The sequence below is a fragment of the Marmota flaviventris genome, chromosome 5 (assembly GCF_047511675.1).
Source record: "Marmota flaviventris isolate mMarFla1 chromosome 5, mMarFla1.hap1, whole genome shotgun sequence".
Lineage (NCBI taxonomy): Eukaryota > Metazoa > Chordata > Mammalia > Rodentia > Sciuridae > Marmota > Marmota flaviventris.
In genome coordinates, this window is record NC_092502.1 from 3,871,890 (window position 1) to 3,899,547 (window position 27,658).

A 27,658-nucleotide genomic window follows, 5' to 3' on the forward strand; every position below is an offset into this window, starting at 1 on the left:
TTGGAGCTGGTTGTTTTATTCTGCGGATGTTGATGCTCTGTTTATGCGTTATGTGGATAACACTTTAAAATGTATAAAATCACATCAGGGTAAACAAATAGAAAGCTCTGAAAGTATTGCACATGTGAATCCTCAAGTGGCTAGTAAGAAACTCACCGTGGTACCCTGTGCCTCCATGCAGCAATCGATTCCTGAGGACTCTGTGGCCACTGGCATGGCTCAGGAAAATTTCTGGGAGAGAGATCTTTATCACACCCTAGCATTTGGATTCATCACAAGGTCAGCATATTAGGTGGGTACCAGAGCCTGAAGCTATGTAAATAGTTCAGATGATTGACAAGGTTGAAAGGTAAGCTATAATCATCAGTAAAATGAACATTGCCATTTCATCCACCATTGGCATTTTACATAGGACCGTCCACTATGTCCTGTGTCCCTGAGGCAGCTAATATACTCTGACTTTAATGGAGAGAAAAAAGCATCACCAAAGAGAAATAAGGAGGGCCATATCAAATCTGCTCTTTGGGATCAGAGCTCATGACTGCAAAGTAAGCATTCTTCCAATTATGTGTTTTCCTCTTCCTGTGGGATGATAGGCTCATTTAAATAAAGATTGCATCTGACAGGAAAGAGCTCCCAACATCAATATCTGTGTCAAAGTCTAAAAGGAAAAGAATACTTTTGTGTTTGTATAAAAAGATCCAAATAAACTATTTTCTCTTTTATTTTCATTCCTCCACTGAAGTAACAAATAATCTATTTATAAACCACTCACAAAAATTTTCACCTGTCTTGATTCCCCCTACAAGTTTGTGGTTTGGGCATTAACCTTAATGGTAGTATAAATATGAAGAAAGAGCAATAAAAAGAAAAACCTTGACAACAGCTTCTTAGAGAAGAAAACACTTGCCTTAGACAAGGTCTGGGTAGAGAAAGGAAGACAGGGACAGAAACTTTCCCGATAATCCCAGCTGTGGGAAACTGACAGATGCCAAGAACTTGTGCCACTTTCAAGTCACATTTTATCCCAACCTCTCATCCTTGGTGTTAATGGAAGCACTATTATTACATAGATTATAAAGTCGATTTAAAAGAGGCTGAATGTCTTTCCTTTGATTGCCTGTTAGTAATTTAGACTTAAGGATGGATAGACAGATACAGATGCTTACATTTTAGGCTTAGTTAAATTGATAACCTGTCTTTACACTTCAGTATTTTGAGGCAACAATTCAGAAATAAGGGTCGCTATCTTTCTAACTCTCCAAATTAAAAAAAAAAAAAGAATTAAGAAAAAAAAACTAATAAAAGTGAAAATTTATTGTAGGTGTTAGAGGATTCAGAATTTGGGGGAAATGAACCTTTTTACCCACATAAGCTTCTGTAGTGCTTACAATTTAAATATTTCAAGATCTTGCTTTCTTCTACTTCTTTTTCATGTTATTTTTACCACATTTGCATTGTTCCACACACCCAGCCTCTTTAATTAGTGGTCCAGAAGACACACTCACCTGTACTTAGCACCCCTGTGTGAATTCTCCTTGTATTCCTGACAACAGCAAGGATCCCACTATGGGATTCTGCTTAAAAGGAGCAAGCGCACTGTCTGCTTGTCAATCACATAGGATATGTAGGTCAGCGTGCTCCCCAACATTATGCCTGCATGTCAAAGGCAGGCTCCAGGTACACACTCATCCTTCGACTCTCCTTCCTCCTATCCTGAGGCCATATAGAAGGGTTGGCACCCAGGCTGGGTTCAGTTACAGCACTGCAGCCACTTTTGCTCAAACTCCACTTCCCCTCACTTTCTAAACGCACTTTCCTACCTTGATTACTGCACTCACTTACCAAATGATTGGCCTAAGTGTGGAGTGGTTCCAACCTTAATCTTACCATAAATCCAGGAAACAATTTTACAGAGAATATCAGACATTGGTTGTATTATCAATTTCACTTTCAAATCGCATTAGGTATTAGCAATTATACTAATTCTTGCCAGAATTGTATAGCAATCTGCTTTAGACATAAAAAGAGCTTCATGATTTGCAAAGTTTATAAGTATGTAAGGAACACGTGTATTTTGTCTACTTTTAAGAAAAAGAAAGTTTATCATCTATATACTGTGGGCTTATCACTATGGATGTAACTTTTAATCCCATTTTAGTCAATTGTTTTTAAAAGTTCTCTGGTGAAAGGAAATTCTAAGTTTACAAATTGCTTACTCTAGTACTTTGTAAATGGCAGCTTTTAATTAATCTAATAATGGAATAATCTAATATTAATTATATCAATAAAAATAACTTTAGTATATGTTCCTTTCTTCTCAGTCCTCTTTTATGAAGTTCCTGGATTGGGTAGCTGACAGGGCTCCTAGCATGTTCTCATTGTCAAATTCATTTTCTGAGTAAATATTTTGAATATTTTTCAAACTAATGGCCATAATCATTTCTTATCTCTTTATTTGCCTTTTGAAATGTTTCCTGGAAGACTCAGGAGCAACCATGAGTCACCCAACTTTACATGGATCTGAGTTAGCCGTGTGTGTGTGTGTGTGTGTGTGTGTGTGCGCGCTCGTGTGTGCGTGTGTAGTTCTGTGAGCAATCTCCACTGAGACATTGCTGACAGAAATTAGTCAAAACCAGCACTGACTGGCCTTTTGCCAAGATGGGAACAAGTTCTTCTTCTTTTTTTTTAAACATGTATCCTAGGTGTGTTAATGCTCAGTTCAAATGGAAAACAAACAAATGCATTTACTCAAGTATCTTATGTATTGTTATTAATTTAGTGCATCTTTTTATGCATTGTCATTCATTTAGTTCATCATCATAATGTGTCTACATGAGAATTATAGTTCTGAATCATCTGATAGTAAATTTACTTCACCACAGTGGAAAGCAGTAAATTTAATATAAACACATTAGAAGGTGCTCTTAGAACATTAGACACTTGGGGTACAGTCTTTAATTTGCTTTTGGTAACATTTAATTTCAAATTGTTCTTATGTCAGAAATTAAATATTAAACAAACAATGGCATAATTAAACAAACAATGGTATGTTTCTATTGGGAAGGAGGTCCTTGGGGTCCAGGTTACCTTATTTTTCCTAACCTTTTAATTGTAGTAAAATATACATTAAATAAAATTTATAATGATAGTCAATTTTTGCTGCATCAGTCAGTTACATTTAGCAGACTCACTTTTGGTACAGCCATCAACACCATACACCCCTATATATTTTTCATCACCCAAACTGAAGCCTTCCCCACTCAAAAAGAAAAGGATAAAATTCCAGAGAAGGACTATAAAAAACTGATAATGAGAATGTTCAGTGAGCAAAAATAAGATAATAAAAAGAACAAATTAAGAGAACAAATATAGGAAGTGAAAACCAATTCTAATAAAGAAATAGAGATTCTGAAAAGAAACCAATCAGAACTCCTGGAAATGAAAGTCACAATGAATCAAATTAGAATCCCCTTGAAAGTATTTCCAACAGATAAGATCACATAGACAATCAGGCCTTGAGGACACAACTTCAGGTCTTGAAGGCAGGGTATCTGAACTTAAACACTCAGTATGCAATGAAAAAATAAAAACAACTGAAAGGCTATGATCAGAAATTTCATATACAATTTGAGCACACAAAGATGCAGCATACTCAGGAACAAGGTCAAGGGAATAAAAGTAAGAGTCATTTGGATAGAAGAGAAAATGGAGATGTTGACAGATGTCATTAAAAACCTTTTTGATAAAATAATAGCAGAAAACATTCTAAACCTTAGAAATGAAATGAATATACATATACAGGATGCATAAAGAACACAAAGTAGAAAAGATAAAAAAAGAAGTTATCCAGGACACAACACAATCATAATATCTAATATAGAAACTGAGGAAAAAATATGAAAAGCTGTAGGAGAATAAAGTTAGATCATTTCAGAGATAAAGCAATAAGGGCCACTTCTGACTTCTCAACTTAAACCCTAAAAAGAAGGAGGGACAATATTCCAATCTGTAAAAAAAAAAAAGCCAGCCATATTTGCTATATCCAGAAAAATTATCTATCAGAATCTAAGAAAAAATAAAATCTTACCTTTATAAGGAATAACTAAAAGAATGATCTCTAAGAAAGACATCACTACAAAGAATAATGACATGATCACTGACACAGAGAAAACCCCACATAGCCATGCCATCTGATACCTGACAAGGTGGCATGTGTTGGAGAAAAGTTAGCCTTTTAAAAACATGGTGCTGGGAAAACTGCATATTCATATATAAAAGAATGAAATTAGATCTAATCTCTCACTCTGCACAAAAGTGAAATCAAAATGAATTGAAGACTCATAATTTAGGCAAGAAACTCTGCAACTGCTAGAAGAAAACATAAGGTGACATTCCCTCCTACAGGTGCAGGTACCAACTTCCTCAAGAAGACCCTTAAATCTCAATGAATAACACTAAGAATCAATAAGTGGGATGCCATCAAACTGAAAAGCTTCTGCACAGCAAAGAAAATGTTAAGAGCATGAAGAGAGGCCTACAAAATAGGAGATCTGTGCCAACTATGCCTCTGACAGGAGATTGATATCCAGAATATATAAAAACCTCGACACACAAAAATGCAAATAACCTTATCAATAATTGGGTAAAATAAGTAAACAGACACTTCTCAAAAAAGGAATATCAATGGCCAACAACTATATTTTTAAAAAATGCTCCACATCTCTAGCAATTAGAGGAATACAAATCAAAACCACATTGCAATTCCATCTCGCTCCAATTAGATTCACAATTATCAAGCACACAAATAATAATAATTGTTGGCAAGGAGGTGGGAAAAAAGTTATGCTAATACAGTGTTGGTGGGACTGCAAATTAGTATTAAACACTCTGGAAAGAAATATGAAGATTTCTGAACAATCTGAGAATGGAACCTCTTATTACCTAATTATCCCACTCCTTGGTATTTATTTAAAAGAACAAAATTAGCATACTAAAATCAGTGATAGAGTCACTTCAATGTTTATTATAGCAGCACAATTCACAATGGCCAAGTTATGTAATAAGCCCAGATGCCTATTAATAGATGGATAGATTTAAAAAAATGTGGTATATGTACACAATGGAGATTTATTCAGCCATAAATAAGAATGAAATTATGGCATGCACCAGTAAATGGGTGGAACAGGAGAACATCATGCTAAACGAAATAAGCCAGACTCAGAAAGTCAAGGATAGAATATTTTCTCTAAGGAGTGGAAGATAGAGCAAGGCAGGTAGAAAAAAAGGAAGGGTTGGCTACCATAAAGATAGAGGGAGTAGAAGAAGGAGTTCGGGGTGGTGGTGGAGGAAAGAATAACAAATTTGACAACATTACACTGTGTGCATGTATACATAGGTGAATTTCACCTTTATGTATAGCTATAAAACACCAACTGAAAACAAATAAGTGAAAGAGCAAGAAGAATAGGGGAATAGACAGGGGAGGAAAACATGGAGGAGGGCAACTTGGACAGAAATTGAGTCCTAAAATTTTGTGCATGTCCAGAGAAACCCAGCTATTGTGTACAACTACACTGCAGTAGTATAACAGGAGAAAGGGGGAGGGGAGAAAAGAAGGGGGAGAGGGAGAGAGGAGAAGGAGGAGGAGACAGAAGGGGTGAGGATGAGGGGCAAGAACGAGAAGCAGAGAGAAGGAGGAGAAGGAGAGGGAGGAGAAGGGGAGGAGGAGGAGGAGAGGGAGGACAGGGAGAGGAGGAGGAGAGGGAAGAGAGACGAGGAGGAGGAAGAGGAAGAGGAGGAGAGGGAGGAGAAGGGGGAGGAAGAGAGGGAGGAGAAGGGGAGGAGGAGGAGAGGGAGGAGAAGGGGGAGGAGGAGGAGGAGACAGAAGGGGTGAGGATAAGGGGGAAGGAGGAGGAGAGAGAAGGGGAGGAGGAGAGGGAGGAGGAGGAGGAGAGGAAGGAGAGGGGGAGAAGGTATGAGGAGGAGAGAAGCAGCAGCAGCAATGCTGATTAGGGTGTCTTGACAGATACCTAGAAAAATAATGAAAGAGAACATTTTCAGGGTATTTTCCGGAAGTTAACAGGAGCAGCTGGCCCTGGCGTGAAGTCCGGGTCCCGGGCTGAGCCGCACACCCAGGGAACACGCTCAGGACAGTGAGAGGACTTCGGTGTAGTCCCTGAGCTCTGGACCTGAGCCTCCCGGCTGCTCGCTCTCCCGGGCAGCATTGGTCAGGAGGAGCCGCCCCCGGACGCCCCGTGGGCTCAGGGCGGACCACGCACCTGCACCTCCAAGGATGGCTCTGCCGCACACTGCAGCGCACACAGCCCAAGGGTCCTCAACCTGCCGGTCTGACCTGACCCCTGCTCCTGGAGCATCCCCAGCAGCCACTTCTAGACCCCACGGAGGAAGGGGAGTGGACGTGAGTGTGATCACAGGGGCACCGACCTCAGTGTCCCGAGAGGGAGGTCGGACTGAGGCCACCTTGGGCTCTCGTCTGGGCGTCAGCACGTGGCTGTGGTATTACCCCTCACAGCCTCCTTTCCCCCACCCCAGGAGCTCCTCTCCCGTGTCCTCCAGTGTGTTACACCCCATTCGTCTCTCAGTTCTCCTCTCCAGCACACCCTGGGTTGTGCACCTGCTGGACCAGCCCAAATGGACAAAAGCTCTCCCTAGAATTGGAGACAGGTATGTTTAAGGAACACAGGAACCTTTATATCAAAGCACACACACATAGCCATCCAGTTGCTCAATTGAAGGACTGTATATGGCACTTATATGCATTCAATTAAAATAAAATATCCATTTTGAAGTTGACTTACTAATGAGACCTGTAAATTGCAGGTCTTCTATCCCAGTACCTTATAGAGGGTGACTTTTCATAAGCTGAAATCACAGTTCTGCTAATGCAGTCACATGCTTCTCTGTGACAACATGGTTGGAACCAGAGCCTCCCTGTCTTCCTGATAGCTGGGTAGTGCCACTGTCATCACACTGGCCAAGCTGTAGAGGGGTTCCTGCAGAGAAGCCCAGCATCCCTTTGGGGCCACACCTGACACTTCAGAATCTTCAGTGGCCCCTCTCCTGCAGCCCTGACTCTCGGCATCTCTACTGGAGGCAGTCCTAACGTTTGGTCAGTGCTCATGTGATGAAGCCCCCAGTGCAGGTACAGCCCCACGTCCCTGTAGACACCTACCACTTCCACTTCTTCGCCAAGTGCCAGGGAGTGAGGAGAAGAGGAAAAACAGTGAAACCTTCATTTAGCAGAGTATGAAGCTTGCACTGACACTTGTCAATCCAGATGTGCCTCTGGCACCTGGGAGAGATAAGCTTATTAATTTTATTTTTCATTCTGTACTATGAAAAAAATGGTCTCTTGAATTCAGATGAATTCAAATACAAAAAAGTAAACTGACCCATCAGAATAGTAAGATAGTGGAAGTAAAATACAAATAAAATCAACTTCAACAAAGTAAAAATAAAAACCTGCATGGTCATAACCTAACCCATCATTGAAGCAATCAATCACCAGCTGTTCTGTGTGGATGAGAGCCTCAAAGTACAACAGGTACTGGATTTCTTGCAGAGGCAATACCACTGAGCCACATACCCAGTTCCTCTCATATTTTTCTAAACATATTCATATGTTTCCACATAAAAGATTTTTAAAAGTAGGAACAAATGAAATCATGAATATTAGTACATTTTCCTTTACTATGTCACAAATATCGGCATTATGTTGACTCACTTTTATCAAAAGTTAGGAAACTATTAGGCTACATTCTGAACGTGTTTTGAGCATCTTAGCTGGAGCAGCCCACACAGCTATCACAGTGTCTAGAGCAGCAAGGGAGCTCTTCCAGGGCCACATTCTGATGCGGTGGGAGACCTTGATGCAGCTGGACCACAGCACATCCCAGGATCTGCAGCTGCAGCACGGCTGCAAGCAACAGAGATGCTTGGCTGAAAGTCACACCATCCACATGAGCCAAAGTCAGGGTGGCGGAGGCTTCTGGATCTGAAGCTGTCAAGTGTGGTGCTGAAGATGAGCATTCCAGGACAGCTGGAACATATAGAAAACCACAGTGGCCTTCCTCAAAACCAGCTTGGGTACAAATGACTCATACAACATGACATGAATGGACCAAGTGAACAGAAATGTGATTCTCAAAAGTCGTCTTGTCTGTAGCTAGAAAGGTGGAGTAATAACTTTGAATGCTTCTTTTATTCTATTTTATTCCTTAGAATTGATACAGAATGATTGTTTCAAATAAATGATTAAAATACTTAAGTAAATATGAATGTAAGGATAAAATTGGATCGTAGGTCTCATACTGAGTGTCCATATTCAACCTAAAAAGAAAAATAAATTATCAAACACATGATTACTTAATTATGAAGATAAGAAAAGAAAAGTAGTTAATTTTTTTGTGTTTCTGTAACACAATCTGAGCTAGTGAGGCATGTTTTCTAATCAACATCAAGGGCCTCTCTGCTGGGGCTTAGAGTGGCCACATTTTTCAGGAAGATCTTTTACTTGCTTGAATCAAATGATGATATTTTCCATATTGAAAGGACCTTCAAGCCATGTTGAGTCTCAAGGTTTTATTAATTCCATAATTTTTCTCGAAATATAGTCTCTTTTCAAGGTAACCTTCTCAGGAGCCCCCTTCCCCATACCCCCTTCTGAAAATGTCACTTTCCTTGGATCCCTACCTCTTCTGGCCCCACTCACCTTGTAACTTGTAACTTCCTCATGTGGACCTCTTTTCCTTTTAGCATTATTTGTTGACATTATATTGTTGAGCCAAAGACAAGAAAAAGACAAAAATAACACTATTAACTCTTCATGAAAAATGTTCATTTTGACAAGTGTTTTTGATATGAAAACCTTGTGAACATTAAGTCTGACATGAGAGTCTGGATTTTTTACTATAAGAAAATAACAAATTATTCTGAGACACAGTTGACATCATAATTACAACTCATATCAAAAATTTGAGATAGGGGACTTAGCAGGTTAGTGACCAGCTGGTTGAAAATAGCTGGTTATTATTCATAACTCATCAAATGACACTGAACTTTCACCCGATAGGCAGCAGTCAGATGCTGAATCAATATAAAGATGGAAGAGATGTGATCCCTTTTGTGTTAAAAAGGTCTTGTGAAAAATGACTACAGAAAGACATAATCCTCCACCTTATCTAGGTAGGAGCACGCCCTTGGCACAAGTAATTATGAAAAAATAGTAATGGACAAACTCTATCTCCTATGAAAAGAAAAAAAGAAGAAAAATTAATCATATGTAGTTTCAGAAAAGATTCCATTTGGGGCCTTTTTGTGCACAATCACCTATGAAATTACATCTGCAATAAATTTCTAATAAATGCAGTGAGTCACAATTTTGCTTTGAAGGTTAAACAAGCCATATTAAATAATGTGAGAGTTGAGTAAGGAGCACAGTCTGCCACAGGATGTGCTCAGGGTTTGTGCTCACCATCGCCGTCTCTATGATTACTGTGTCCTTGTTAATGCCACTATCCTGTCACCATGGCTTCCATCTGCTTCAAAGAGACCCTTAGAAAGTGATCTAAGATATAAGAGAATGTGACTGAGCCAACCAAAATGCAGGAGAAATGCATTTTGTGCTCACTGATGGGTCAAAATTTGCTCACATTTTGCTGTGGTCCTGAGCTAAAGGGGAAGATGGTCAACCACTTTGACCTCTTCTCTAATGCCCCTGTTCCAACCTGTTGCTAAGGTAACCTGTCCCATGGATTGTCCCTCTATACAGGGAGTTATACAAGTTGTTAATTATGCCCCCTTCTTGCCCAGATCATTTCATCTTGGCCCCTCAATCTCATCTGCCCCTGAGGAGCAGGGGCACCTGGGTCAGAATGCTTGCTGTGGCTTCCCATGTGTTCAGGGTGAGTGGTGAGAGGGTAAGGCCATGCTCCTCCCGTGAAGTCAACCACCTGAACCTACAGGCCCACTTTATACCAACCACTCCTTGAGTTTGTCCCTCTGAATTTTCAGAGCACTGCTTCTTAATCCATGAGATCACTGACTGGTGACCATCTGTCATCTGCTAGTTGTTGTCACTGCATTTTATGGGAATCTGTGATCAGGTGTCACAGGGACATCATCTCCACCAGGTCTGACATGGACCTGCCCAAGTGCGCCCTCTGACAGTGAAGGTTTCCACCAGGTGCAGTAGGTCAAGCCAGAAACCAGCCCACCAGCTCGACCACTCATTGCTGCCCATTCCTCACAAAGCACCATCGGCTATACACTCTTCCAACACAAATGTCTCTGATAAGCTACTGTCTCTCCTCCGTTCTGTCCTTGTGTTGCTGTGGTGGCTCTAAGGCATGCCTTCTCCACCTCTATTTTAATTCCACAGAACCTGGGTGGGCTCAGCACCACCCATGTGGGACAGGACTACTCTGCACCCTTGAAGCCAATAGTGTGGGATTGGCTGTGTGCTGGACGATCTCAGCCCAGGAGCCGGGAGGACTTGGAAACACAGCCCCCATCCCCTCTTTATCCTGGGTTCCTCACGTGCTGTGTCACAGGACCATCCCTGGGGATTCAGAGGAAGAGAGAGCTGGCACCTCCACGTACTGCTGATGATGAGGCACCAGCCCAGTTTCCATCTGCCAGAATCTGCCCCGTCCCTGAGGGACATGCAAAGAATGACCCTTCTCTTAGTTCTCTACAATAACTACAGTTGTGTATATTTGAGGTTTATAACATGATAACATGGGGTGCATATCGATAGTGAAGTGGCTACAACAGTGGGGCAGATTGATTCCCATCATCACCTATGGTTACAAATATATGTCATCACATTGTTATTTTTGTGAAACAAAGAGCTAAAATCTAGTCATTAAACAACATTCCTTATACAACATCATCTTATTAAATTTAATCTTTAAGCACATTTGCTTATTCTTCTTTTTAAAAAATTTCTATGAGGTCATTCATACTAATGACAAAACCTAATTCTCTGATGCACTATAAATTACAAACAATAGAGTTTAAAAACTATTTCCATGCTTTGGTGGAGGAAATTAAGCGAAGACTCAAGGAAGTCTGAGAACCTAGGGAGGTGTGTAATGTGGTGATTATCAGGGTATTATATTACTCTGCTGCCTGTTTTAGCCTTAGAAGGCAAAGGATGTATTGCATGAGATATAAAATCCTAGAAAAGTTTGAAATATTGCTCTTTCACTTGCTATTTTCAGCAAAGAACCATGAGTGAGATGAGTGAGGAGTGATGGTCTAGTGACTTGAGTAGACACAGGCAGGTGGAGGGGAAGGGCAGGGAAGGAGGAAGCAGAGCCCTTGGGGACTGTTCTGTTCCTGGACCTCCCCCATCTCTCTCTCTCTCTCTCTCTCTCTCTCTCTCTCTCTCTCTCTCTCTCTCTCTCTCCCCCTCCCTCCCTCCCTCTCCCCCCCCCTCTGCTTCCTGGCTGCCATCAGCTGAGCAGCTTTCCTCCACTGTGCCCTTCTGCTACAGAACTTCACCTTGGAGCCAGCGTATCATGGACTAAATCCTTTGAAGCTATGAGCCACAATAATTTTTTCCTCATCTAAATAGTTTTTGTTAGGTGTTTTGGTCACAGTGATGAAAGGCTAACACAATTTCCTACAGTTCTCTGGAATTTACATTTAGTTAAATTTAGTTTTAACTGATACATAAAACCACACACACTGTGCATACTAATGGGGTTCCATGTGGTGTTCAACAAATGACTACATTGTGAAATCTTTAAATCAGCCAGAACATGTCCATCTCCTCAAGCATTTCTCACTTCTTTATGATGAGTACTTTCTAAATCTTTTTTTCTAGTTTTCTGAAATGTGCAATGCATCGTGTCACCTATTGTCACCCTACTGTGCAATAGCACACCAGAATTCCTTCTCCTTGTAACTACAGCTTAGTTAACCAGTGATCTACCTTTCCCCATCTCTCCTTACCTCCCTACGCCCCACCTTCTGGTGACCACTATCCCACTTGCCTATAAGATGATTATTTTTCCAAATTTGAGTGAGAGCATTGACCCTTATTTTTCTGTCCCCATCTTATTTCATGTGACAGAGTGATCTTCAGTTCCATCTGTGTTGTCATGAATAACAGAATCACATGTGTCCATGTCTGATGGTATGACTTTTGTGTGTCTGTACACTTTTCCTCTCTCTGATAGACTCGGAGGTTGCTTCCATTTCTTGGTTATTGGGCACCCTGCTGGGATGGACACAGCAGTGTCAATGTTGCTTGATGTGCTAATGTCATTTCATTTGGATATACAGGGTGGGGTTGGTGGGGCATGGTGGTTCTGCTCCTAGTTGCTTGAGGCACCTTCACACACTGCTTTCCACAATGACTACACTAATTTCCTATGTGTTTGGGGAACCAACTGTTTAATTAGACATTGAGGCCAGTTTTCCCAAGAGAGTTTTGAAATTTTGGGGTACATAAATTCACATTAGTTTCTTATAGTGCCTGTTCACACATTAGTCTGAAAAAAGAATTCATTTTGTACTGCCACCTGCTGTGCAGAACTGACAATATTGAGTATCTTTCGCAGAATTAGAAGGAGCGGTCAGAGGAATGTCCCCTGTGCTGTACACCAGCACAGCTGTACCAAGTCCTTCGTGGATTCTTCCTGCAATTCTTCATGGTTTCAAGAGTTTTCACAACTGATTCTGCTGAAAAGAGATGAGCAGCACATGGTGGGATACACCAGATTGCTGACACAGCCTTAATCGTCTTATTTAATACACAAGCAATTTGAATTTCCAAACATGTGGGTCCTGGAGTTTGAAAGCCATTAGATTGTGTTGGCTCTTGTCAATAATTTACCTCCAAGTACTCCCCCACCATAGTGGTGAGGCAGTGCAATGGAAGGATGAGCAGATTAGTATGAAGAGACCTATTTCTGAAGCCAGAATTAGACAAGAAGTCAGGATAGATAGGAAAATCGAGTCAGGTCGGATAAAGGAGGCCAATTTGAGTGAGTCCGGGAAGTTGGAGACTGTTCCCTGAGGCACTGAAATGCCTTTAGAGCCCTTCCTTCACCCTTATCAAATAACCTGCCCCTGCTCCAACCTGTTGCTAAGGTAACCTGTCCCAGGGATTGTCCCTCCATACAGCGAGTTATACAAGTTGTTAATTATGCCCTCCTTCCTGTCCAGATCATTCCATCTTGGCCCCTCCAGACCATCTTCTGTTCACCTTTGGGCCATCACACCTGAGCATCTCCTGTGCCTAGTCACATATGCAGGAAGGAGAGAGATAATGGAAGAGAGCAGGAGAACAAAGGAAGCCTGAGACATATTAAAAAAACCAAAAGTACCTCACTTCTTGAGATACCAGGATACCAGCTATGGCCCCCTTCTCCCTCCTGGGAGAAGTCCATGTGACCCCCTTTTTAGATAAACCCTGCATTTTATGCTTGCTGCGGCAAGCTTCTCTAATGCTATACTTCAACATGTGAGGGAGCAGAACTCATCACTGGTAACTGGTAACTGGTGGTATCATTTCTACCCAGGAAGGAGGTGGTTGAGTGAACATATTCTTTGAGCTGGTATTTTAGGATGAGATTAAGTTTTTTCTACTTCACTGCACACAAATGTGCTGAAGACAGATTAGGGTTAAAACCAGCCCTAATTCTAGCTTCTTCTTTCATAGGAAATGTAAGCTTTCACTCCTGAATTTCCCTCATGTATTCTATACCTTATCAGTGATATGAAGACAGAGAGACAGGTCTGAAAAGCTATTTGAGACAATATATAGTGAAAACTGACTGCAATCCTTTGTGTGAGTTGTCACTGTAGAGTCACTGCAAGCAAAGTTTCTGAGAGGCTATGCTGTGAGGACAGTACCTCACAAATCCGCAGTCCACACTGACCACTAATCTCCTACTCCTCAAGATGTGGATTGGCTCGTGTCAGGGCCGAACCCTGTGTCCTCCACAGATAGGACTTATTCTGAAGGGGCACAAGGGCAACCTGCTCCTGTGAGAGTCACCAGGAGGCAGGACACAGCAGGGCAGAGGGCTATACTGCAGAATTACTGCCAGCCTCGGAAGCCACCTGCAAGCTGAGGGTAATGGTTACCAAGCAGTCCAGGGTCCTCAAGTGACAGTCTCTTTGGATCTTATTCTTTAGCTTCTGTAACAACCTTGAACACCCTCAGTAAGGTTTGCCCGCTGTTATTTTTGAACATGATGCATCTCAATAAGTGAGTCTAAATACCTATCCACACAGAAGGGGAATGTAGTGCAGTCTGTACAGGGAGTTACACTGGGAGAACCGGGGAAGCTTTTTCTTGGGAGCACTGGAAGAACCTAAGGCCATGTGGTTGCTGATATGAACGTAGTCTTTCCTGAGCTCTTGGATAAAAATCATTAAGGGTAAGGCAGACACAGTTTTTGCCTGGGTTTACTCATCCAACATGTTTATGTTATTTCAACATAGTGTTCAAGATGATAAAACATTGAGATTAATCTAAAAACAAACATAAAGACAGAGCATTTAGTGTTCCATGATTGAAAGAAGACTAACTTCAGGCATTTTTCCTGTTCATTTTCTATATGGGAAGCTACTTCTGAGCACGTTTTTCATGGCTGTCAAGACATCTTTGTTCCGGAAGCTGTAGATGACAGGGTTGAGCGTGGGCGTGACAATGGTGTAGAATATAGCCAAGAACTTATCCTGGCCTGGAGTGTGGTATGACTTGGGTCTCATATATGTGAAAATAAAGGGCCCATAGTACATTATGACCACAACCATGTGGAAGGAACATGTGGAAAAGGACTTCTTCCGGGCCTCTGATGACTTCATCTTGAGGACGGTGAGAAGAATTTGCACATAAGACACTGATATCATGAGGAAAGGAATCAGCAGGAAAATAATGCCACTCACATAAACCCCTCATTCATAGTGTGAAGTGTCTGCACAGGACAGCTTCAGCATAGCAGGAACTTCACAGAAAAAGTGATCCATGGCCCTAGAGCGACAAAAGGGGAAGTGGAGGGCCAGCCCTGTGTGCACCATGGCGTTGAGGGTCCCAACCAGCCAGCACCCTGCAGCCATGAGCACACTGACCCTCTCACTCATGATCACTGGGTAGCGCAGGGGGTGACAGATGGCCACATAGCGGTCACAAGACATGGCAGCCAGGAGGAGGCACTCACCACCCAGCAGCATGAGGGACAGAAATACCTGGATCCCACAGCCTGCAAAGGAAATAGCTCTGTGGCCTGACAGGAAGTCGGCGATCACCTTGGGAATGATGTTGGAAACGTGCAGGATGTCCATGAAGGACAGGTGGCTGAGCAGGAAGTACATGGGGGTGTGGAGGCGCGGGTCCCTGCTGATGAGCAGGATCATGAGGGCGTTTTCTGTTAGGGTCACAATGAAAAGGCCAAACAGGAAGGAGAAGAAGACCAGACTGGAGTGAGAAGAGGAGAAGAGTCCCAGGAGGATGAAGTCAGTGTTGGCGCTGTGGTTGTCGGGCCTCATCTCGATTCTGCTTTTCCTAAAAAGAGATAATTAATTAATTAGAAAAAGAAAACAGTGCTGCATCTCGATGTCACTTACATAGGTCTGCCGGATAAGTGAGGTTACTGATGCATGTTTTGTCACGAAGACCCATGGCTTGTTTCACAGAGCGGGCCTGCACTTGATCCGCTCCTGAATCATGCTTAGCTTGCTCAATTGGCCTTTGAGTCTCTGTTGGGTCTCAAAGTGTCAGTTTATTCCATGTAACGAACTTAAGTCCAGTCCTTGGTCAGCTCTCACCTTCTCAAGGAGGCCTACCCTGCACAGACTTCTTAAAATCCCAATGCTCCCGCTGGACCCGGACTCCTCTGGTCTCCTTACTGTTCTGCTGTGTGGGGTTTGCAGCCCACCCTGGCCTTCTGTTTATTAAATGAACAGGTCAATTCCACTCACCACTCATTGTCATTGCTCCACCAGGGTTAACCTCATGATGGACACTGCCCAGGACAGACCTGGCCTTCAGCAGTTGCTCAATCATGGGTGTTGAGCTCATGACTAACATACATGGGCCATGCCAGAGAGACCGTTCTACATGAGCCTGGTATGTGAGAGTCCTCTCTCAAGGGCATGCACCACAGCAGCCCATGAACAAATGAGTAAATACACAAATAGACACATAAATATTATGACAATAAAACTTCATTTTAAATAAAATTTTAAGTAGATAAAACTTACAGAGGATGAAATATAGGATGATTTTAAACATTTTCCTTGTTGATATGTAAGAAATGAAAGCTATATGTAGTCAAAATCAACAACATATCTTTACAAATAAATTTTACTTTTCTCTGTTTTCTTAATGTGTAGAATTTGAATCATAACTTTTTTATTCTACATATGGGAAGTCATAGGTATTCATGTTATTTATTTATACTTGGAAGGTGGTTACTTGTATCCTTATTTTATACTTATTTGTAACGTTCTGTATATATAATCTCTACCTCAATATGGAGATTATATATATATCTATGATTAATATATATAATTAATATATAGAGACATATAATTGATATATATAATTAAGAACAACAAAAAAATGATCATCTCATTGATAATTACTATTGAGCTTAAATATAATTAATTTTTATATTTGCATATATGAAAATTAAGTCACTAACAGTGCATAAATGATTTAGCCTTGCATATATTTTTTATAAATGTTGTTTCTGTATCATGCACTAGATCAATTCTTAACCTTATTTCTAATTCCCTGGACTGCTAGCAGCATTTTGCTGTGGTCCTTTTTTTAATGAAATGACCTAGAAGTGAGTCAAGAAGACCAGCTCTGAGTGAGGGTTGGGACCCTGCCTGTGCCCCTGTCCTGGCTGTTCCAAAGGCTCTGACCCACAGCTCAGAAGCCTTGATGACACACTCAGGTGGAGACTTCAGGCAATGTGCCTCCTGTGAGCTAGCTGGTCACAAGCATTCCCACATCAGTGAAAATCACTCACAACTCAAACTGAGCAATACTGTGCCTCTGGAAGCATATTTTCCCTCTGGTTTTGCTTTTTCAATTTTCCACTTTATTGAAGTCATCCCCTGACCATTTACTACTGAGATCCCTGTGTTTAGCAGACCCCAGTGCCCATTGCAGGTGCCATTAAAGACTTACCACAGACAGAATTCTGCCCAGCGACCAGCGCTGGCTTCATTAAAGAAGGTTTGAATTGTGAGAAAACGCTAGGGAGTTTTAAATTAAAGAGACAAGACTCTAATTACCTTTAAAACCAGCTCCAGGACGGCTTCTCCTAGCTCCAGCTTCTAGCCACCTAATGTGGTAGCGAGGTTTACTAAAGAGGCTAGTGAGAGAGAGAGAGAGAGAACACGCCAGGGAATGGGCTTTTATTGGGGAACAAAAAATTCCAGGGAAAATCCCAACCAATGAAGGTTAAGGGGGGTAGCATCCCATGGTCAGGGGCGACGATTGGGTCTTTGGGTCAGTGGTCAGACACGCCTCTGCACAGACAAGCCCTTGGACCTGGAGAAGGGTGGAGAAAGCTCTGACACAGCTGTATCTAAGTGCCTCTCACCCAGCCAGGGAGGTAACTCGAATCACGTGCAAGGATGGCCTCCCACACAGAATTTTTAAATGGACTACAACATCAAATATTTTCAATTGCTCCTAAGTTCTTCCTCCTGTGCATTTCTGAGTTGACTGTGTTCCTGTGGTGTTCACTGAGTCTACACAGCCACATCCACATTTTCCCTGCAGCCCTGGGAAGCCAACATCACTCACTCCTGTCTCCCTCAGTGTCCTGCATCTACCTCTGGGGGCAACTTCTATGAGGCACCTAGAATTTCCACAGACACATTTCATGACTCTGCCCACCCATCACCCCAGGTCTGGAGCACACTCCTAAGATGCCAGGATTATTAATGAAACTATACCTTCTGTGCTGTTCAGTGCCATCTGGATTGACAAGCAGAGCTACACCTGAATCCAAAGATGAGTGCTCTAGCAGCAAGCTAGTTAATGTGTAAGGAGGGAGAAAGAAGCTGGTACACACCCGGCAGCTTCTCCTCTGGATACACAACTCTTTCCCAGGGTGAAGTCTGTTTCCCCACCTCACTCCACAAATCCTTGTTAATGTTGGAGAGACACGCAAAACAGACTTCCTACCCACCTCTCCTCTATAATCTTGCAAGCTGGCCCCAAAATATGCTCTCCACATGAGTTTCAGACTTTAATTTTTTCATGAATTTTATGTATGGATGGATACATATAATACATAATATATATATATATATATATATATATATATATATATATATATATATATAATCATTGTAGAATATTATACATTTTGAAATAAGAATTTATTCCAGGAACATATTAATGAAAACAAAATTCGCTAACTTGGGCAAGTGAGATCTGGGAAGGGAAAATCTACTGCCTCTCATGACAGTTGGCTGCTCTTAAAGTTTCTATTAAATTATAATTTGGGGAATCTTCAACCAAGGATAATTCTAGTACCTTTTACTCAAAATGCTGAGCACTCACCATTTCATGAGATAGAAATTTAAAGTAGTAAGTTTTGCCACATACACATACAGTTTCATCCTAATGCAGACATTTCTTTTGGAACTCATTTTTGAGTCTTTCTTTCTTTCTTTCTCTCTTTCTTTCTTTCTGTGCAGGGGGGTTGAACACAAGGGTTTGTGCATGTGAGGCAAGCGCTCTACCAACTGAGGTATATCTCCAGCACTTGGAACTCACTTTTAAGTACACACCACTCTGCTCCATCACATTCCCTCACTCCTCCTAAGTCCTGGTCTGCAGGCCTTCCACTGGAGTCTGAGAGTTTGGGTGGTGGATCTTACCTACCTGCCTCCCTTCCAAGCCTGGATGCTTTCTGCAGCACACACCCTCCACCCAGCACTCTCAGAGGATTCAACGTCTTCAGTTCTCCATATTCAGTGGTAAAGTCCCCCTCCACTGGATCTCATGCTCTTGACAAACAGATCAGTCCCCTAGAACCAGGCAGGCCTGGCAGGATGGATGCCCAGTGCACTGGTCAAGCATTGAGGTGGATGTGCGCTCTGCTGAAGGCTCACCCTGGAGCCCTGAGTCCCACATTTGCACTTGCAGGGCCGCCTCCACCTCCCTGGACCTCACCAGGTAAACACCACAGGCAGCATTTCTCACTTAGCCTCCTCCGCTCACTGGGGCATCAGTCACCCTCATCCCAATGGCCCTGAGCCCTGGCTTGTGCAAAGAGACACATCCAAGGGAGTGGCTGAGGGCACCAGAGCTGCCTGGACTTGGCACTCCTTCAGATGGGATGGATTTGGCAAGTGCACTGCAGAAGAGTCATTTGGAACCAGCAAGCAGAAGCACAGAGGATAGGTCTTAATGGGAGCCCTGTGGCAAGTGGCCTCAGGGAGAAAACAGTGGTCTTTTCATAGGGCAGCAGAAGGAGCCAGTTCGCATGGCATGGCCTGGGAAGGAGGGGGTGGGAGCAGGCCTAAGTATCATGGTGACAGTGGTGGACACCTAGGGCAGCCCTGGCACTCTGGGGGGAGCAATGGCAAGGCTGGCTCTCAGGGGAGAAGGGATGGACTGTTTTGCCATCAATTAATCATGTGGAATTAAATTTATGGTAATGATGATAACAACAAGAAAAAAAGATCAAGAAAAAAAAGTTTTTAAAAGGAAAAATAAAGTTTTCCTTAGCCTCTCCACCATGCTCTGTTTCCTCAGTATATTTTATTCCTGCTCTGCTTAGAGTCCTCTGCAGCTTCCACCACCTGACCAGGGACAACCACTGAGCCTCAGTCAAGAGAAGAAAAGGTGGTGAAGAGGGGAACCAGATCTGGACAAGATTATCAGAAGAGGAGAAAAGAAACACAACAGTAAACACTGTAGGTGGTATTTTAAACCACAGCCTTGGGATGTTTTTTTTAATTCACTAGCTTTGTCTTTGAAGATTACACAAATATGTGTGAAAGATAGGTCTATTAAAAATGCATAGCCAAATTTATTTTCTTTGCAAATTCAACAATTTGTTTAAAGGTGTCAAATTTATTCCTTATTAATTATTGTATGTAATCATTTGTTAAACAAAGACTGTTCCAAAACACCCAAGTCCCAATTTTAAAAAGTTCTTGGATTTTCAGTGGAATCTGCCCTCCATTGTAAGACCAGTAGTTTGTAAGAAATCATAATTAAAAGAAATAAAGTTACAGTTTCTAGCAAAACAGAGGAGGTGGAAGAGAAATATCTCTCTCTCTCTCTCTCTCTCTCTCTCTCTCTCTCTCTCCAATTAAATTGGGCAATGAATTACAAGATATGTTAGAAAATTCATAACACATGACTCTTATTTCTAAAACTCCCAACAGTGTTCTGAGTGCCCTATACTTTCTGTTATGGAATCAATGGCTGTGTTTAGTTTTGAAGTATCCACAGACTCCTTTTCCAAAACTGAAATAGTCCAAAAGACAAAAAGGAACATAAGCACATAGACAATCTGCTAATGGCAAGTCCTCAAGGCCCATTCGTCATCAGGAAAATTCAAATGAAAAGCCTCACAAGAATTGACCAAAATGGAAAAGTTTCCATAATACTGGGAACATTTGGGATCCGTGTTCATTGCTGGCTGAAGTACGCAGAAGCTCTGAAAAGCGGCTGAGTAAGTCACCGCCATTCCAAGAGGAACAGAGGCACGTGACACATAGAGAGGCTGGAGGCAGCCAAGTCATGGTGGTTCGCACTGCACACCGCGCAGATGCCTCTCCGCTAAGCGATGGGCCGAGGAACGCAAAGGCTCCAGCCAGGGAGGACCACTGGCAGGAAAACAGTAGACACACTGACAGTGCAACACGGGACTCTGACCAGCGTCCTGACCTTGGAGGGAAACACCCAGGCAGAGACAGCACCTGCAGCCACTTGGCCTCTAGACACAGTCGCAGAGCTGCTGCGCCCAGGGCCAGGGTAACCGCGCAGATGCGCAGCCTGGTAGGACTGACAGGGGGCGCCGTCCTGCGACGCTGCAGCTCCATATGCGCTGGCTGGGGGCTCCTGTCTCAGGAGCTCAAACTCCAAGCTTCCTTTAGTTTCCAAGCCTCCATTAGCACCAGGGTTGGGACGAGGCTCTGCTGTCCAGTAGGAAGCGCTTTACAGGTTCTGCGGTTGGCCGTGGCTGGGGGAGGGGAAGGGACATTAAGGCAGAGCCCCACAGCTGACGCCTTTGGGGCAGTGAAGGGTGCTGTCCAGGCCCATGTCTCCTCCAGGATGGCACAGCCTCCCTGCCTCGTTCCCTTGCTGAGGCCCAGGTCCTGTCCCAAGGGGTGCTCTGCCTTCCTGCCTTAGTGGGCCATGTTGTTTGAGGTGGGTGTGAGCTGCGAATGCAGAGACTGGAGGAAACCTCTGAAGAGGATTCCTGCAGTCTAAACACCCAACTGTGGAAATCATACACTGACCGGCAGCAAAGAAACTCAGTCCTCAAAATCACTAGACACTTAGTTCATTATTTAAAAAAGAAACCACTGTGGTGCATGACATAGAAATGTTACTGAAATTTTAACTGACAGAGTTTTAACAATCCACAGTTTGACCTGCTGAAGACAGCTCAGAAAACAAACTCAAAGTGTGGACCTTCACGCATGATCCAGAGTAAAGCAGAAAAAATATATTTATATCTATATCTATGTATATATGAAAGTTAAATACCTTCTCCCTAAGAAATACCAAGGTCTTTGTACAGGCCTTCCTGTTTGGGCAAGTAGATGACTTTTTAGTCATTATTTGCATGGGCTTGCTATTCCAGCGAGAAGGTACTCTGAACAAGGTAGAGGAGAGTGTGGCTGCAGAGTAACTAATCAAGACCTCCAGAGAGCAAGCAGGAAGCAGGTCTGATTTTAGTGTGCAGTTACCATGTATATATACTCAGGCAGTAGCTAAGCAGATTACAGGCAGCCACCAATGCAATTTCTGCTAACTGTCCTTTCAGTGGCCAATCAAGGAGTGGGCCGTGGAGCAAGCACAGGGACTGCAGCACATGGCCTCTCACCCAGGGCTGTGCTTATGGGGTCAATAGTTTGTTGCTCACATGCCTAGCACAGGGGGGTGGCCTGCCACTCAGAGGCCCTTTACATATGCCATTTATGCAGTACCCCAGGCACTTGTTCCCACATCTCCTCCTCTGACTGTGCTTCAAGAAATTCAGCCAGCAGTTTGGGGAGCGCATGTGGAGGACAGCAGCCAGGATGAGACTGTAGGAGGTCAGGATGAGGCAGAAGGGCACCAGGAGCATCAACACACAGCAGATGTACATGACATCCTCAAAGACAGATGTGTCAGCACAAGCCAAGCACAGCAGCGTGGGGGCCTCACAGAAGAAATGGTCTATCTCTCGCCTGCAGCAAAATGGGAAGTTCAGGGCAACAACTGCCTTCATCAGCCCGTCAGCTGCTCCTAAGAACTAGGACCCCATGGTCATCCTCAGACACAGTGGCCAGCTCATGATCATGGCATAGTGCAGAGGGTGGCATATGGCCACATAGCGGTCATAGGACATGGCTGCAAAGAGGAAGCACTCCCCACCACCCAGAGTGAGAAGGAAGAAGATCTACAAGCCATGCCAGCAGGGGAGATGGACTTGATTCCAGTCAAGTAGTCAGCAGCCATTTTGGGCATACTGGTGGAAACCAGCATGGCGTCCATGAGGGAGAGTTGGCTCAGGAGGAAGTACATGGGCGTGTGGAGCTGGAGGTCTCACTGAATCAGGAGAATCATTAGGGCATTGCCCACTAGGGAGGTGAGAGCTAATGTCAAAAAACATCCCAAAGAGAAACTGTTGGGCACTGGAGTGGCACAAGAGTCCTGGGAAGATGAAGGTGGAGCTAGTGTTCATGTTCATACCTGCCATGATTTCAAACAGAAGAGGCACCGGCAGTTCACTTTTTACAGGAGAGGGTGACTAAAATTTTAGACTCTTGAGGGAAAGATTGGCAGTCTTATTGTTAAAGTTTAGTGAGAGGGATAAAAAAGCAGAAAGAAAACAATTAAGGTGTTGCTTAAATCTTGTGATTGCTCATGGGATATTGATGGTTAAAAGGAAAGGATGCACGTTTGCATTCTAGTATTTTTAGATGGAAAACATATGTCACAATTCACAATCATCAGGAGGAAACTCTGTGGAAACAGAATAAAATAGAGCTGAAAGTTGAAAGCCTCCAACTTCCTGTACCACAGTAAAGACAGAAAGACACACATTCTGGCCGTGCTGCTTCTGCTCCTGTCAGTGCCTTGAGCCAACTATCACTTTTGAGCAGCTGCTGGCCCTGTGATGACACAGAGGCTTCTCTGGTTATCCCCACCCCCTGCTTTTTTTCCCTTGCAAAGCTTTCACATATTGAGAATGAAGTGGTGGCTACATATTATTTCATAGTAACCGTCAATAAGCAAGGACAGCCACAGAAAACCAACCAGATGCCCCAAGAGACCACACTGAAGTGGGACACAAGTGTCAATGCATATGACATAGCAATGCTACATTCATTACCTCATAACAGGAACTTCTGAGGCTGACGGGGCCCACACATGATATGGGACATTCCACAATGAGGGAACACTAGATAGGTATAAAAATATAGACTTTATGACTTCATCTTAGATCCCATTCAATTTATTAACCATCCCAGGAAGTGTTGGCATTGTAACATTTTAAGAATTTAGTACAAGAAACTTCTGGGGAAAGGTTGAAAATACATAAATGAACAAATAAATCCATATTATTACAGGTGATAAAAAACAAATACAAAGTAAAAGTGGATGATAGGTGAAAAGAACAGAAACAGTGCTCACTTCTGAGGTGCCATCTTGAATGGCCTGGTTGAGTGAGACCTGGGTGCAGGACCTGATGTCTGAGTAGAGCTCTAGAGGAGGGAGGTGAGCCATGCGAGGGGGTGGGGACATTAAGCAGTTTGGTGCTCAGAGGAGGAATTCTTCTCCTGCAAAGGACAAAGCAGGCCCTAGACAGTGGAGCTGGAGAGCTGGCATGGGGCAAAGGGATCACAGCTGGGGAGGAGAGCAGAGAGATTCCTGGGACAAAATCTCAGAGTATGTGAATCCCTCTGAGAAGCACTGGATTTTATGAGTGAGGTGGAATTGTGGCCATTGGGTGGAAACTCAAAATAAACACAATAAATATTGCCTTTAAAATATCAGGATAATTTGTCCACAGATGTTTGAGATTTTAAAGATGAACACGCTCTTCAATTTTTCTGACACTTAGTCTACATTAATATGGACAAAAACCAGAATATGAATTAATTATACTTGATTGTGAATAGTTGTGTCTGCCTAGGAAAAAATAGTTGCATTTATTGTTTTTTTTTTAGGTATAAAAATGTTGAACTCAATAACTTGGTGATATCTGGCAATAAATACTGTGCCACATATGATTTATGTAGAAAAATAGGGCCTGAAAATAAAATGGAATGAAAATAAATTGGGGCAATAATATCAAATAATGTTAAGCATCTCTTTATGTTATCACTGATACTGTACAGTTCTAACAATATGTGCTAAAGATGTTTCATCACTTAAAGGAAATAACTCTCTGGTAGAGCTGATTACAGGGGTACATTTAAACAAGGATGGAATGAAAAGAGGTGTTTACCTAATGGGCCCGTCAATAGGCCCACTGTTCTTGGATATGGTCCCTCCTCTCCCTGCTGGAGACCATGCCTTCAAGAGCAAATCTATATTCCAAGCCAGTCACCGTCACCATTGCTTATGTGGCATAAATGGGTGGGAGGGGAGCTACATCAATATGCTCGGCAGTGCCAGAGGAGCAGCTCTGCTTTAATTCAGTAATGTTGAATTTGTATAAAAAATTCCCTCTACAAAAACCCTGGAAACTCAAACACCTAATAATTTCAGGTGAAGGTTTTCTGCTCACTGTGAGTCACATTTAATTTAGTAGATTTGTCAGAGTCCAGCTCTGGCAAGGGGTCTCAGGAGAGGAATGGATGGTGAGGAGGCGGCGAAAGGTGACCAAGAAACAACACGGACATGAAGTGAAGGTGCTGAATCCCAATCTTTACTTGTGAAGTTAATCATATATACTTTTCATTTTGGCAGGCTCCCAGTATTTTGTGGTTATAAATCAGGAATCATTATTCAAATAAACAAAGTATTACGTAGCTACAATTAGATAAAAAGAATATATCTTGGCTTATGCATAAGCAAGCATTTTTACTTTCAGTTCACATTTTGCTTTGAGCTGTTTCTGCTTAGTTAGCTTTTAATAATAGTTAGAAATGTCCCAGACTTTTGGCCTATACCTTGACTATTCTTTCTTGATTTACTGACTAGAACTGGCACCACGGTTATGGCATGTGGTTATCTTGAAAAGAGAGGCTACTAATTTTAATCAAACAAGAGTAAGAAAACCAAACCATTGTGCATAGGAACAAGAACAAGTTGGCCAGTACCAAGCACTAATCTGTCACCTTAATATTAATTTTTCTTCTCTGGATTTTAATTTAATTTCTAAAAAACTTACTTGACTGTTTTTCCTAAAGGGGGTTTCTCATTAAACGTTAACAATTTACATTCCACAGCTGAATCCTTGCATTTAGAGCAAACAGATTTATTCTTTGGAAGTGGTTGCATTAATTGGGAAAGTCATGTTTTTTCCTTCATACTTAATGGTCATATGAGAAGTTGCAACTATACTTATTAGCAGGAATACAAAAACAAACCAGCCCATTCCCAGAAACATACTGCGCTCCTACAGAGGATGGATGCCTTGCAGTATCCACCTCAGTAGGGCCTTGCCTTTGCCTGAGTCAGGGGAGGGGCGCAGCATAGATTGATAATATAATAAATCTACTTTTACACCTTTTTCTACTTTATAGAGTTACAATTTCTTTTTGAATGTGAGTGTTTTTCTTTTAAAAACTGAGAGCCACATTCCTAATTCTATATATACAATTCATAGTATTTATAAGATTCTACTCAAGAAACTGTCAAAATAATATTGAAATTGTCTTCACAGATGTACATCTGGTCTAACTGGAATGCATGCTGAACTCTTTTCTGTAAACATCATAGAGAGGAATGGGATCACTGCTAGTGGCCAGACATTACCTGAAGTGGGCCTGGAGCTGGGAGGTGGGTGTGTCACTCCCAGATCTCCATGGTGCCCAGTGCAGGACATGCCCCATCCATGTCCTTGTGAGTGTGAGTGCGCCTCACCTCTGCTCCACAGGAACTTTCCTTCCACTTAAACTGCTGCAAACTCACTGGCCCCTAGGAAGGCTATGCCCCAACCACAGCAGACAAGCAAATGAGGAGCAAGAGGAAGTCTCCCAAAGCTTCTGATTCCACAAGAACCCTACCTTCTGTCACTTTTCTTTTGCAAGCATGAGTCCCGAAGTGACGCTGACATCAAAGAGGAAGAAAAAGGTTTACTGCTCATGGTGCATCAAGGGAAATCTTCCCCTTGTCTCCAGAGATAGTGATCACACCTCCTCAGTCATATAGGAAGACACCACATGTGGATAAATCTGTACTTTCCATTCTGTGTTTTGGTACAAGTTCACATTTGACACAATGTGAAAAGACAAACACAATGTCTTACTGTCAGAATTCTGACTCACTTCTCTCCCACAACTGCACAGTTAGCTGGTCATACACTCAAGTTGATTCCCTGTGTTGTACATCATTCCCCTTGGAGTAGTGAAGGGGGAGTTGCTGTTCATAGCACGTGACTTCCTGAAATAGGGTCCACATCAAGCAGAACACTGCTCACAGAGTAGGCTGGGAACAGCAGAGCTCCTACGTCACCACACGGCATTCACCAGTAAACACAGGCGCCAAGTCAAGGGTCAGGAAAGACAAGGCCTTGCTGAGCATCAGAAAGACAATTAGAGGAACAAAGCCCAGTGAACAGAGAAGTCTGAAGTCACAATCAAAGCACCAGCAATACAACTGGGTGTGTACCCTGGTTCTCCTTAGTTCAAAGTTTGAAAGGTGAATCTATTAAAAATAACCATTATTTGTTCAAAAGTATGCAAGAAACAAGGTTATAGATCATGACAACTTACCTTGAAAATATGAGGAGGGAGTGTAGTTAAAATGGAGTATTCACATTTATGTATTTATATTTGTGGGGCTGGTGACAGAGCGCAGGTCCTTATGCATCCTAGACAAGTGCTGTACAACAGAGAGACACCTGTCTTGTTATAGTTTTTTTTTTCTTTTTTTTGAAGGTAATCAAAATTAAGTAACCATTTAATTAATATAACCTGATATTACTGTAAAATAGTCTCTACAGAGTTTGTGGTAATCACTAAGCAAAAAACCTGATGCAATGAAAATCAAAAGCAAAGATTCAAAACATAACAATAGATGAAATTGCTTAACTACATGGAATTCAGTAAGAAAAAAAAGAATTAACATACAGCAAAAATAGAAAAAAAAACAAGGGAAAGTAATAAGTTCTTACCTATTAATAATTACATCATTTGAACATAAAATGAATAAATTGAACATACAATGAATAAATTCTTTGATTCTAAAATGTTAAGCAGTTGAATGGTTAAAAATACCAAAGAGCAACCCCATGTGCTTCCAAGA

General features: G+C 42.3%; 2 pseudogenes; both read right to left on the bottom strand.

Annotated features, from left to right (window-relative positions):
- LOC139705830 (zinc finger protein 431-like) overlaps positions 1-27,658 on the bottom strand; it is a 175,623-nt pseudogene that overhangs the window by 98,751 nt on the left and 49,214 nt on the right.
- On the bottom strand, positions 14,590-15,531 carry LOC139705729 (olfactory receptor 2AJ1-like; annotated as a pseudogene).